Source organism: Chenopodium album, chromosome 5 (assembly GCF_948465745.1).
Source record: "Chenopodium album chromosome 5, dcCheAlbu1.1, whole genome shotgun sequence".
Classification (NCBI taxonomy): Eukaryota; Viridiplantae; Streptophyta; class Magnoliopsida; order Caryophyllales; family Amaranthaceae; genus Chenopodium; species Chenopodium album.
In genome coordinates, this window is record NC_137838.1 from 59,352,561 (window position 1) to 59,365,773 (window position 13,213).

Genomic DNA, 13,213 nt, shown 5'->3' on the forward strand with positions numbered 1-13,213 from the left:
GATGTTGTCGGGCTTAATGTATTCGAAAGATGTTAACGTGATGGTGAGGGTCCTTCTTCCACGGAGGCGAAGAGCGTCCATGGTTGAGAATTGGGGCGAAGATTGAAGGACATAGGGTGGATTGAAGTGGGTTTGTGGATGAATGTGAGGGGGAGGCCGGGTCGCCGACCGCCAATGGACCAGGCAATGGCATAGGCCGGGTGAGGGATGAATGTGTACACTATAAACTGGACTCACGTAATTCCGTTCTACGCAAAATCTTCTCACACACAAATAATGATTAGGGGGAGGATATATATATACACACACTTCATTATACCAAATGTAACAAAGAATGTTCATTTAACAAAACACATATGTACATTTGGTTTTATATTTATGAAACAAATACATGTAGTTGTATAGTTATATAGAAATGTGTTATTATTGTAGTTAAATTAAATTTGTTTTATATTGAAAATTATTTTTTAACAACGTTTTATATAAATAAATAGAATTCTAAGACGTATGTATTTGCATACATCTTACGATGAAACTTACAAATAGCTCTTAAAATGAACATTTGTTCAAACATGAATAAATAAAAATGAACATTGGATGATGCAATACATCTTATATTAAAAATGATTTAAACGCACTAATCCTTTGAAATAAATTTTCTCTCATTTTTTGTTTATAGAAAATTCTTAAAATTCAATTCTAAAAATATATTAATTTGAACAAAAAAACATTGTTATACAAATGAACACCTAATGATATATAAATGAACATTTGCCAATAAAGAAATGAACATGTTATAAAATTTGCAAGAAATTTATAAATGAAAAGGGGCGGGCGCGGGGCATGCACGGAGGAGGGGGTGCAGGTAGTCTGCCGTGGGGTGTAGGTAATAATTTGTAACCCGTGCAATGAAATCCCAGTCCCACAATTAAAAAAAAATTGGCCCAAACAAAAAGTCCAGCCCCCAATTGACTTGAGCACTTGATGCCGTGTCAATGTCGTTTGTGTAACTTGCCATTTCTATGAATTACTGAATTAACACTTTCTGTGGCGTTAAAATCCCATGTGGCAAGGCTATCAAGTGGGGATGTATGTCGGGGCTACAATGACGCAATGCGTAAGGGGTCTGGTGCAACTTCTCAAAAATGAGGCCCTCGCAAATTCGCAATACTCGTAAAACAAATTGAATGTTTGAATTTTGAGAGATAAACAAAGATTTAATCAATTCCGACTTAAAACTGAATTTTTTTTCTATTAATTAATTTGGAGGATAAAGGATTTGTCTAGATATTTTATAGTAGATAGGGAAATTAATTTTGGTAATAGAAAGATTTTGTAATAATTAGAAAGAAAAATTAAATAATTGAAGTAGGGAAATTAAATTGGAATTGAATATGAAAAGTTTAAGAATGGAAAAGGTGATTATGATGTAGCTGACTACCGAAATTGTGGGCGGGTAGTTTGAGGTGAACGAATCTGGATGCAAAGCTGTTAAGTTTATAAACAATGCTAACCATTGTTCCAACCATACATATTGATAATTATATAGAACAACAAATGCATATATCTAGATTTTAGGGCCCCTAAAATTTGGGGCCCTGTTCCGTCGACCACCTTGCACCGGCCCAAAACCGCCTCTGGTATAGATGCACTATGAGCTTCCATGAAAATTCAGAAGCACCCTTAATAAATGATGGAAAAGACAAAAGTAATCCCTTGATTTGCGAGTTAAAGAAATTTTTTTGATGAACTTGCATTTTCAAAAGTTTTAAGGGCACTTGATGAATTTCCACAAATCAGGCCAAGGAGTACCCGTGAAAAATCCCTAAATACAGTAATCAACTAATCATCAAACATCGTCTTTATTTCTTCGAAGTAAACTTTAATGGCGACTTCAAAGCTTCAAGCTTTATGGAATCATCCTACTGGCCCTAAAACTAGTAATCTTCCTCTCTCTCTCTCTTTTTTTTTTTAAGATCAAAGTTTCAATCTTTTTAATCTTTCTCATTTGTATTTTTTTTTATTTCTTTCCTCATTTCAGATATAACGATATATTACCCCCAATTTTTTTTTTGGTGTTTCACTCTTTTTAGGCTAATCCGGATTCAGGGATCAGTTTTGGGTGGTTAGATTCCATTCCCCTCTCGATTGTAGTTGCGGAAGATCGAACACAGGTCCTCCCTACCAAGTGTAGACCTAATCACTACTACACCAACATCCAATTGGTATATTACCCCCAAATAATTTCAGTTCACTTCAGTAAAATTAAGTTCAGTTTAGTAAAAATAATTTCAGTTTAGTAAAAATAAGTTCAGTTCAGTAAAATTCAGTTTTCTTAAAGAAGAATTAGGATTGTTTAGAAAATAACACCACAAAAATCACTGAATTTTGATATAACACCACAAATTGAAAACTTTTATTATAACACCACCATAAAACTCAAAATTTTTATTTCACCACCACTTAACTTTGCCGTTAAAAAAAACCATTAAATGGGCCCCACACTATACATGAGTCGATCTTGTATTGGATAAAAAAAAAAAAGAAAATTAAAAAAAAAATGGAAACTAAAAATCCAACCTTCCATTAATCTAAAAAATCCAACCTTTATACCCCACCTTCTTTGACAGGTCCATCACCTATTGATGACTGGTTTTTGTAAGTTATATGTCACGTGTCAGCTACTAATATGTCAATTGTTTTTTTTAATTATTAAAATAAATTAAAACAAAAATAGAAAAACAAAAAAAAATTCAGAAACCGTTTTTCCACCACCACCACCACCTTCCCCTGCCACCACTAGACCTGGCAATCCTGACCCAGACCCGATGATCCGACCCATGACCCGAAATGGACCCGAAGCCAGTGACCCGAAATTAACCCAAAACCCGTATCAACCCGACCCAAACCCGAAGTGAATCTGACCCGACCTTGACCCAAAACCCGAAATGACCTTACCCGAATCAACCAGACCCGAGATGAACCGACCTAAAGTTAACCCGAGACCCGAAATGACCCGACCCGAAGTTGACCCGAGACCCGAATTTCACCCGACCCGAAGTTGACCCGATCTTTAACTTGAGTTAATTGACCCAAAGTTACTCGAACCAAAATTATCTTATACCTGAAATGACCAAAATCTATTCAAGCTAAAGACTTGACCTTAGCAAACCGAGATAGAAAAAAACCACAATCAAATTGACTTAATTTTTATTTAAATTTATTTGTAATGTGTAACCCAATGCATCACCCGAAGTTGACTCGAAAATTGGACCCGAAAATTGACCCGACTCGAACTGACCCGACCCGAAAATTGACCCAACCCGAACTGACCCGACCCAAACTTGACCTGACCCGAACTCGACCTAAAGTGTTGACCCGATACCTGACCCGATTATTAGCCGACCCGAAATCAACCCGAAACCCGAAATGACCCGACCTGACCCGAACTTGACCCGATAACCTTTTGACCCGAACTTGACCCAACCCGAAATGACCCGACCCATACCCGACATGAATGACCCATTTGCCAGGTCTAGCCACCACTACCACCTTCCCCTCCACCACTCCTCCCCCCCTCCCTCCCCTACGTGCAACCTCCCCGGCGTGCAACTCCCTTACCCCTACGCGCAACGCTAGCCACCCATCTCACGTACCGTGAAATCCCCTAACCCACAAAAACCTCCCTACCTGAAACCTAGCCCCTGTCAAACCCAATCGACGACGACCCTAAACCGACCCCAAAAGCAAGCCTTGACCCCCACAAACCCAGACACCTACCCCACGAACCCAGACGCCTGCCCCACGAACCTAGACGCTGCGTGATTTGAAACAAGGAGGTTTTCGATTAGGGGGGCTGCGTCGTTTGGGAGGAGGCTGCGTGGGATTTCTTGTGATTGGGCGTTGGTTTGGGAGGAGAGAGAGTGGAGAAGGAGGAAGAGGGTTTCGGTTCTAGGTTTGGGTAGGGTGGAGTAAGTGGTGGCAGAGGTGGTGGTGGTGTAGAGAGGAGAGAAAAAGAAGAGGAGTGAGAAGGAAATAAAAAATAATTTAAATTTTTTTTTTAACCAGTTTAACAGGTTAAAGGTCAAATGGACATGTCAAAGAAGGTGGGGTATAAAGGTGTAGACACCCATTTGTGTCTCCCCAAAACCAAACCCAGTGATGAATGCCTTTCACGTCAAACCATAATCGAATGAGGTGAAAGTGGTGAAAAGTCAAATGTTGCGGTTTAGTTTAAAATTCTCCTCTCTGTTTTTGAAAACGACTTTATTTATTAAAAATAGCCAAACCAGTTTAGTTTGGTCCGTAATAAGGGTTCAATAATAGTGAAGTTGGATGGGGCTCGAAAAGACCTTTACAACGATATATTATAAACTTAATTCCGATGAATATTGAGAAAGTTATGGCCAAAATACTAAACTGGGCCCGGTTAATTATTTACATACGGCCCAATGATCTAGAGGAGGGTCCAATGTTAATTATGATTCCTAAAATTATTAGGATTAATTATAATTTTCTAGAAGGTTATTTTAAATTCTAATATTATTAGATTTAATAATTATTTTAAGATGAATTTTTATTTGGAATAAAATATTATTATTTTATTATTATATTATTATTTTTAAAGATACGTTTTATCTTCTGTGCGGATTCCGTAGATCAATTTGGTTAAAGGTCGGATTCCGCGTGGAAAGGCGCGTGCAAGTCAGACTGTCGCCAAACGACAAGTCTGTCGCTTGGCGACATACCTTGTCGCCTCGTGACAGACACTGTTGCCTCGCGATAGCGTGTATTTCTGGCGACAGCGTGTAGTTTTATTCCTAATCAAATTCTATACTTTTCCGGACTATTTTCCTATAAATAGGGTCCTCGACCTCTGTTTTTATTTATCAACTCTCATTCAGAATCACCCAATTCTCTCTATTCTCTCTTGAGCAATATATGCTTTCTTTCTCTCTCTCTTTCTAAACTACCTTTTTACAAACAATATTCCGCATACACAAGATTTAGAATCACCTAGCCAAGTTCGAAGTTGCCTTCGCCTTAGACGTGCAAGGTTTAATATTTTCTGAGGGTTTGGTCCAAATCTAGTCAAAACTTTATTTGATTTTAGTTATTTAATGATTCTTTATTATTTTCATTGAAGTTTACTAACTTGTGTATTTTGTTATTAGAAAGAGGTACGAAGCTTCAAAGTATGTAATCTTACTACTCTCTTTCAATGTAGAAAGCATGTTTATTATTGTTTAATATTCCTAGTATCATGTTAGGATGTTATTTATTGCTTTCTAGTATCATGTTCATGGTGCCTTTTATTATTTCTAATATTATGATATCATGTTAGTACCATGTTAGGCTTAAAGCTTTGATCTTTATTGTTTAGTGAAATGCTAGGATTTGTTATTAATCTTGTTAGTATCATGCATAGGATCTTGCTATTATATTTAAGCTTTATTATGCCTTATCATGATTATATTATGACTATATTACTATGATTATTATGCTTATTATTATGTTGCTTGATATATATTATTGTTATTGCTTGATCACGCCTTTTATGATTGTTAAAGGGAATTTGTACTTGAAATCATGCTTAATAAGATAATTAATAATTTGGTTTAGGCTAATATGATTTTAATTCAAGTGATCTCCAATAATAGTTTTATTTGTGCATTAATATTCAACCAACATTGTTAAACAGGTTTAGGGTTAATATAATGTTTGCATATTAGTCGAAAAGCGCACATGAATACGAGCTTAACAAAGTAGAGGCCTATTTTATAGGGCAGGTCCTTTCTTTTGTAGATTGGATTCGTACCCCCATCCCCGAACCCTATTTGGTTTAAGACCTTATGGAGTTGACGATCTCCTGGATCGTTTTGGGTTTACAAGTTCCTAAAACTTGTTGGCGACTCTTTTGCTCTCTTTTCTTTCCCTTTGGACGCCACCATACTTAAGTGTATGATCACAGTGGGGTTCAAGCTCGGGGTTATGATGCTTGAAATATTCCCTACAGTTTTTTGGCGACTCCACTGGGGAGGATTTCTATTTAAATTCCTGAAATTTATTTTGGCAATTATTTAGAATGAGCGGATGAGACTCGAAAAATTCTAAGTATTTCATGTGCGTAATTTTGATTAACATTATTTTCATATGCATAAAAAGGTCCTCATTGGATAGACCATCTAAAATGAGTCAAAAACATAGGATTTTACACGTAGGAAATTTGAGAAATTTCTTTCACAACTAGAATCGAAATAATACTGCGAAATATGAAAAATTCTAAGAACACAGATACCTGCTGAGGCATGTTGGAACTAGCGTCTAGAAAACAGAGACCGTCGCCTGTAAAGAGCTTATGTCGCCTGGCGACAGTTCTGCTGCTTGGCGACAGAGGTTCTTTTGCGGCGACAGTTCCTGTAGTCTGGCGCCAAGTTCTTCCAATACCGAGCCAGAAATCTGCCTTCTTGTTTTGACCATTTCTAGTACTGTTGGCTCGATTCTACTTCCCGATTGAGCTTTTCTCACTTTTCTGAAACCCATATGTGTTCTACATATGGACATAACCCTCTGGGGGTTCACGCTTCATCTACCCAAACGAACGCTCCAGGAAACGACGGGTACATGCAAGTTTGTGAATCCACCAAACCATGGAAGCAAGTTTTTAACTTGCGGGGTCCCATCCATACGCGCCAACCCTTCACGGTTAGGCTTCCGCGCGATGCATCCGGACTCATAACCATGAACCCTCTTTTACTAACCCATATCCTTGAAGTTTAGAGAACTAGAGCCATGGTTAGGTTGCAAACTCATTGCATCATATTGTGACTACTTGTGCATCTCTTACTTGTGCATAGCTTATATGTGACTAAACTAACCGTTTGGTTTGACTTGTGTTTGTAAATAAGTCTAAATAAACTAACCAATGACTAAAGGGCTTTTTTTAATTAATTAATTAATTAATTTGAACTAATAAAATTCCCTTAAGTCAAGTTATAGTTCCTTTAAGTCAACCCGGATTTTTATTCCCGTATACTGCACAAGCGTCAATTTTTTTTGGTAATAGCAGGAGTTCTAGGAAGAACTACGAGTCGGACAACCTATGGAGCTGTAGCCCCGAGTTTTATCTTTAATTTGGCGTTGGTTTCGTCCCAATCAGAGTCACAGATCAAAAGTTATGACTGAAATACTACAGCCTGTCCAGTTTAGTGCACATACGTGAGGTCTTAACCTTAGTCTTTGCTTGAGTCTAGTCACATAGTCTAGCCACATGGTCATGACACAAGTCTTAACATGCCACTTACACTCACTAGTCTTAGCACACACTTTGTATATGTCACCATGACCATGTCTTAGGTTCATGCATGAGTCGTTTTTCCGTCATTTGAGTTGGGGGTCCATTCTATTCCTAATTCTTCCATATTTCTCCATCTCCATCATCTTCCCACTCACTACATTCTTTCCCCATGCATATCATTCTTCTCATTCTTCCGTAATCTTTTTCCATCTATTGCATGTTGAATAAAGCTTGAGTTAAAATAATTAGTATAAAACTTACCCCTAATTTCCCTTTTCACAGTACTTGGTCAAGGAGAAAAGGGCGATTAATCAAGGATAACACTTTTGTTCAAGTAGCACTTTTTGACAAACCAATCGGTAGGCATAGGAAAGCTAAGAAGATAATGGCAAGTCAAGAAGAACTCAATGAAGTTAGGGGAGAGGTAGCTAACCTGGCTGAGATATTGAAGGGTTTAACTCTTCAAGTTAATGACCCTGCAAAACAACAACAAATGAACCTTATCCAGGAAAGTTTGAGCAAACTATCTAATGATTATAGGTTCCAGGGCATTAGTTCATAAGGGGTCTTGGTGGACAAGGATCTTCTTCCGCAGAAGTTCAATGCCAATGACATCCCTAAATTCAAGCCTATGGACAACCCTTCTTTTCATTTAAGAGCTTTTGAAACCATAATGAATATTAAGGGGATAGACAAGAAAGCATTTCATTCTGTGTTCTCTTTATCTTTAGAAACTGTGTGTCAACAATGGTACTTTTCTCTTGACAAGGAGAAGACGTCTAATTGGGAAGAAATAAAACACGCTTTCATCGATAGATATAAATGTAACATTCAAGTTGAAACTGACCATAGACATCTTGAGATGCTAAGACAAAAATAAAACGAAGGTTTCACTTCCTTCTTCAACAAGTGGAGGGAAACTTCCGCTAATATGATTGAAGTCCCTACTGAGAAGGAATATGTGAGGTTGTTTATCAAGAATTTACAAGAAAAAGTATTCAAAGCATTTGAAATATCAACATAACTTGAATACCTTCAAAGCCGTCTATGACATAGGTATAGACATCGAAGATGACCTTGCAAAACAAAAAGCTACTAACAATGGTAATAACAGTGGCTGGAGAGGAAAGAAGAACGACAATCCTTCTTCTTCCAAAAACGCCCACTCTAGTAACAATGTTGGTACCTTTGATCATAACGATGTCTTAGCCATGGATAATCAAGGATATAAGAAGAAACCCAAAAGAGAGCTGACACCCATTGGAATGACCTATGATGTTGCTTTTGATCGTCTCTATGGTCAACGATTAATCAAACCCATTGGTCCTACTGAAGATCCAACGCCAGAAAAGCGATCTTCGAGGTGGAATCCCAATTCTTACTGCAAGTATCATCATGGAAATGGTCATACCACGGATGAATGTTACAGATTTCAAAATCTCATTCAAGATCTCATAGAAGCAAACAAGATCCCATTACCTTCAACTAACTAGAAGACTGGGTGATATAAAGCCAACGACACAAGGCGAACTTTAACGACAAGATTTCATGACCCCTTTTTTTCTATTTCTTTTTTCATCCTTTTCCCCAATAAGTCTAGCATAGACACCTTTCATTTTCCTTTATTTTTTACTTTATAAGACTTTCATTTACTTTTTCCCTTTTAATAAAATGAGCATCTTAATTTCTTGCATATGATCATTGCATTGCATAGCAAAAAAAAAAAAAAAAAAAAAAAAAGAAAAAAAAAACGCCGAATTAAGCACAAGGTATACCAATGATTGGAGGCACCCCTTGTAGCCATATCATATCACCTTTCACCTTTTACACTTCAAATATACAATCCTTTTTTGATAAAACACTTTGAGCCTCGTCTAACGATAGACCTTTCATTTTTCTTCAACCCATATCTACCTAACCTTGGGATGGGATGGTGTGTAACTTATGCAAGTTTTAAATATGAAAGATTGAGTGATCTCAAAAGAATAAAAATAAAAATATAAAAATAATAAAAGTGTACAAAAGGGCAAGTATTCCAATGTCTTTGATATAAAAATATCTTTGATAAGAACACGTCTCAGATTGCGTCTCTTACCGAGTGCTCGGTACCGTGCCTGAGAAACATGAATGCCAAGTGAGTGATAGACCGCATGATCGGGATTTCCCACACTTATCAAAATAAAAATGCATAAGCAAAATAAATAGAGAAATAAAAAAAAGAAAGAGAGCTCAAGAGTGAGAAAACTCAAGCATAAAAATTCAAAGATTCAAAAGCAAAGTTGCATACCTAGGGGGCTTATCTAGGGTCTTGAGCCTTTATCCCCTTCTTCTCTAACCTTTAGCCTAACCACGTTACAATCCTTAAAAAGACCTTTTTGAGGTATACATACATTTGTGCGAGGTTCGGCTAGAGCTACGTTCGGCCTGATTCCTAACGGATACGTAGGCAACCTCACAATGAGGTGCGGCCGTAATAAAATGCATTCATTTTCACATCCACACACTTACACCATGATCATATCAAGGGATCTTCAATGCTCATCCCTATTTACTTAGAGCTAGACTTGGGGGGCTTGATCCTTACATCATTAGCCTACCTAGCCTAAGAGTCATATCTCTTGACTCTTCATAATACTTTTCCATACACTTAGCCTTTGCAGCTTAACTTTAGTGTCACTTTCACACACTGCACAGATACATGACCAAATAGTCCTTCCAACTAGGAACCCTTTGTCATGAAGTCTTAATATAACGTTGAAGCATGCTTTGTCATATCCACATCACTCATCACTCATAATCATTATTGTATCAGGAAGTATAAAGTACTTAGCCTCCATGCCTAAGTTATCTAAATACTTTCATAATCTAGTCAACTAAGATGGTTTAGGAGGAATTAATCCTTGCACCTTGAGGGACAGTATCGAACGCGTATATTTGCCTAAGCTCATTCAACATGCACCATTAAACACTTTAATTCTTTTTCGCGTCTTTCTTTTTCGGCAGAAAGTCGGTACCCTCCACAAAAATGACGGAAAATTTTTGCTTTTTTGTATTTTCGAGTCCCACATCACACACGAGTCATGTATATTGAGTCATGTCGTGTCATATCACATCGAGTGGAGTCTAACACATGCATCAAACGCTTTGAGTCGAGTCATGTCAAATCAATGAGTCAAGCAGCACTAAGTCTTAGGTCAACCCTAAGATAATAAAAGATGAGCAAAGTCCAGTAGTCCAAAATATAATGACAGGTACATTCCAGCAAGTAAGAACTCCAGCGCCAGACAACAAGACTGTCGTCTGGCGACAGAGCGATATCGCAGCGACAAGAGTTTCTAGCATGCGCCAGTGCAGCGACGAGATACGCGGCCCCCATATTAAATTATGCGGACCTTATACAACAATTTCTGGTTCCTTGGTACGCCAGTTAGCCCCTATAAGCAACTTGACATGATTAGTAGTCGGCTCGATTACAATCGCAATAAGTGATTGACCTGACAAAATTAAAGATCGTCTCACTTAGCTTAAAGCGCCTAATCATTGGCTCATCGCAAGCACCAAAGCATCGATTCAAAAGAAAGCGCATCACTTATACGACAAATGTTCCAAGATTGGATTGTCATCCCCAACTGACAATATTTCCAAATGTGGATTGTCGCGTATCTTCTTCTACGACAATTTTTCCAAGATTGGATTGTCACCTTTGGCAAAGTTTCCAAGTATGGATTGTCGTGCTCCTTCCCTGTTTGGCAAATTTTTCCAAGTTCGGATTGTCATGTATTCATCAAAACCTTGGCAATTTTTTCGAGATTGGATTGTCATATACCTAGTTCCCTATGGCAAAATTTTCCAAAAGATTGTCGTAGGCTTCTCTTCATCATAAATTCTAGGAAAGGTTCCTCAACGTGGATTGTCATTCATTCCTGTTTGGCAAATTTTCCCGAAGTGGATTGTCGATTGTCTCTTCTTTGCAAATGTTCCAAGACGTAGATTGTCAATAGTGGCAATATTTTCCTAAGAGGATTGTCGCATAGCATTGGCAAATTTCCAAGGCGGATTGCTTTCAAGAGTTATCTTCCAATACGTGGATTGTCAATCGTAGCAAGGTTCTTATGACAGATTGTTACGAAACATTGGCAACTTTTCCCAAATATTGGATTTTGGCAAATTTCCGAGATACGGATTGTCACTTCATCGTGGCAATATTTCCAAGGATGGATTGTTACGAAGCATGGACAACTTTCCCTAAATCGGATTGTCGTACAAAAGATGTGTTGACAACTGTCCTGAGGAAAAGAGGATTGTCATCACCCAAAGCATCAATAGCAATATTAAGGATCAATACGTAAAGTGATCTTCGACGATGTCCCAACATAGAGAGGAGTTGTCTAGTAGCGAGATATTGCTGTGGCGGAATAATGTCACAAATTCTGAAGATGACAAGATATGGTCACCTTCGACGGTCCCTCAAGATAAAGAAGAGATTATCTATAGCGGCGACGCACTGCCGTGGCGACGTACTGCCACAACCGTGAAGATAGCGACGTACAGTTATTTTCGACGATGTTCCCGAGATACTGTGGAGGATTGTCACCCAAGAAATGTTGAAGATGACGAAGCAATGTTACCTTCAAAGATGGCATTCTCTAGCTTGTAGAAGGTCGTCAAAATAAAATGCAGCAACAAAAACGGTTACTTCAGAGACGTGTGCTCGACGGTGCAAGATACACGTTTCTTAACTCTCTTTATTTGTTTAACTAACATTGTTTTACAGGTATTAGTGTTATAAGAATGATTTGGGATCGCAGAACATTCTGAATCATTCTCCGTCCCTATCGATACTTTGACTTTTGTTTTCGAAACATAAGTTTCTCCAAACTCAGTCAAAGTGGGGGCTTCTGTAGAGACCCATTTGTGTCTCCCCAAAATCAAACCCAGTGATGAATGCCATTCACGTCAAACTATAATCGAATGAGGTGAAAGTGGTGAAAAGTCAAATGTTGCGGTTTAGTTTAAAATTCTCTTCTCTCTGTTTTTGAAAACAACTTTATTTATTAAAAATAGCCAAAACAGTTTAGTTTGGTCCGTAATAAGGGTTCAATAATAGTGTAGTTGGATGAGGCTCGAAAAGACCTTTCCAACAATATATTATAAGCTCAATTCCGATGAATATCGAGGAAGTTATGACCAAAATACTAAACTGGGCCCGGTTAATTATTTACATACGGCCCAATGATCTAGAAGAGGGCCCAATGATAATTATTATTCCTAAAATTATTAGGATTAATTATAATTTTCTAGAAGGTTTTTTTAAATTCTAATATTATTAAATTTAATAATTATTTTAAGATGGATTTTTATTTGGAATAAAATATTATTATTATATTATTATATTATAATTTTTAAAGATACGTTTTATCTTCTGTGCGGATTCGGTAGATCAATTTGGTTAAAGATCGGATTCCGCGTGGAAAAGCGCGTGCAAGTCAGACTGTCGCCAAACGACAAGTTTGTCGCTTGGCGACAGACCTTGTCGCCTCGCAACAGACACTATCGCCTCGCGACAGCGTGTATTTCTGGCGACAGCGTGTAGTTTTATTCCTAATCAAATTCTATACTTTCCGGACTATTTTCCTATAAATAGGGTCCTCGACCTTTGTTTTTATTCATCAACTCTCATTCAGAATCACCCAATTCTCTCTATTCTCTCTTGAGCAATATATGCTTTCTTTCTCTCTCTCTCTCTCTCTCTTTCTAAACGACCTTTTTACAAACAATATTCCGCATACACAAGATTTAGAATCACCTTGCCAAGTTCGAAGTTGCCTTCGCCCTAAACGTGCAAGGTTTAATATTTTCTGAGGGTTTGGTACAAATCTAGTCAAAACTTTATTTGATTTTAATTATTTAATTATT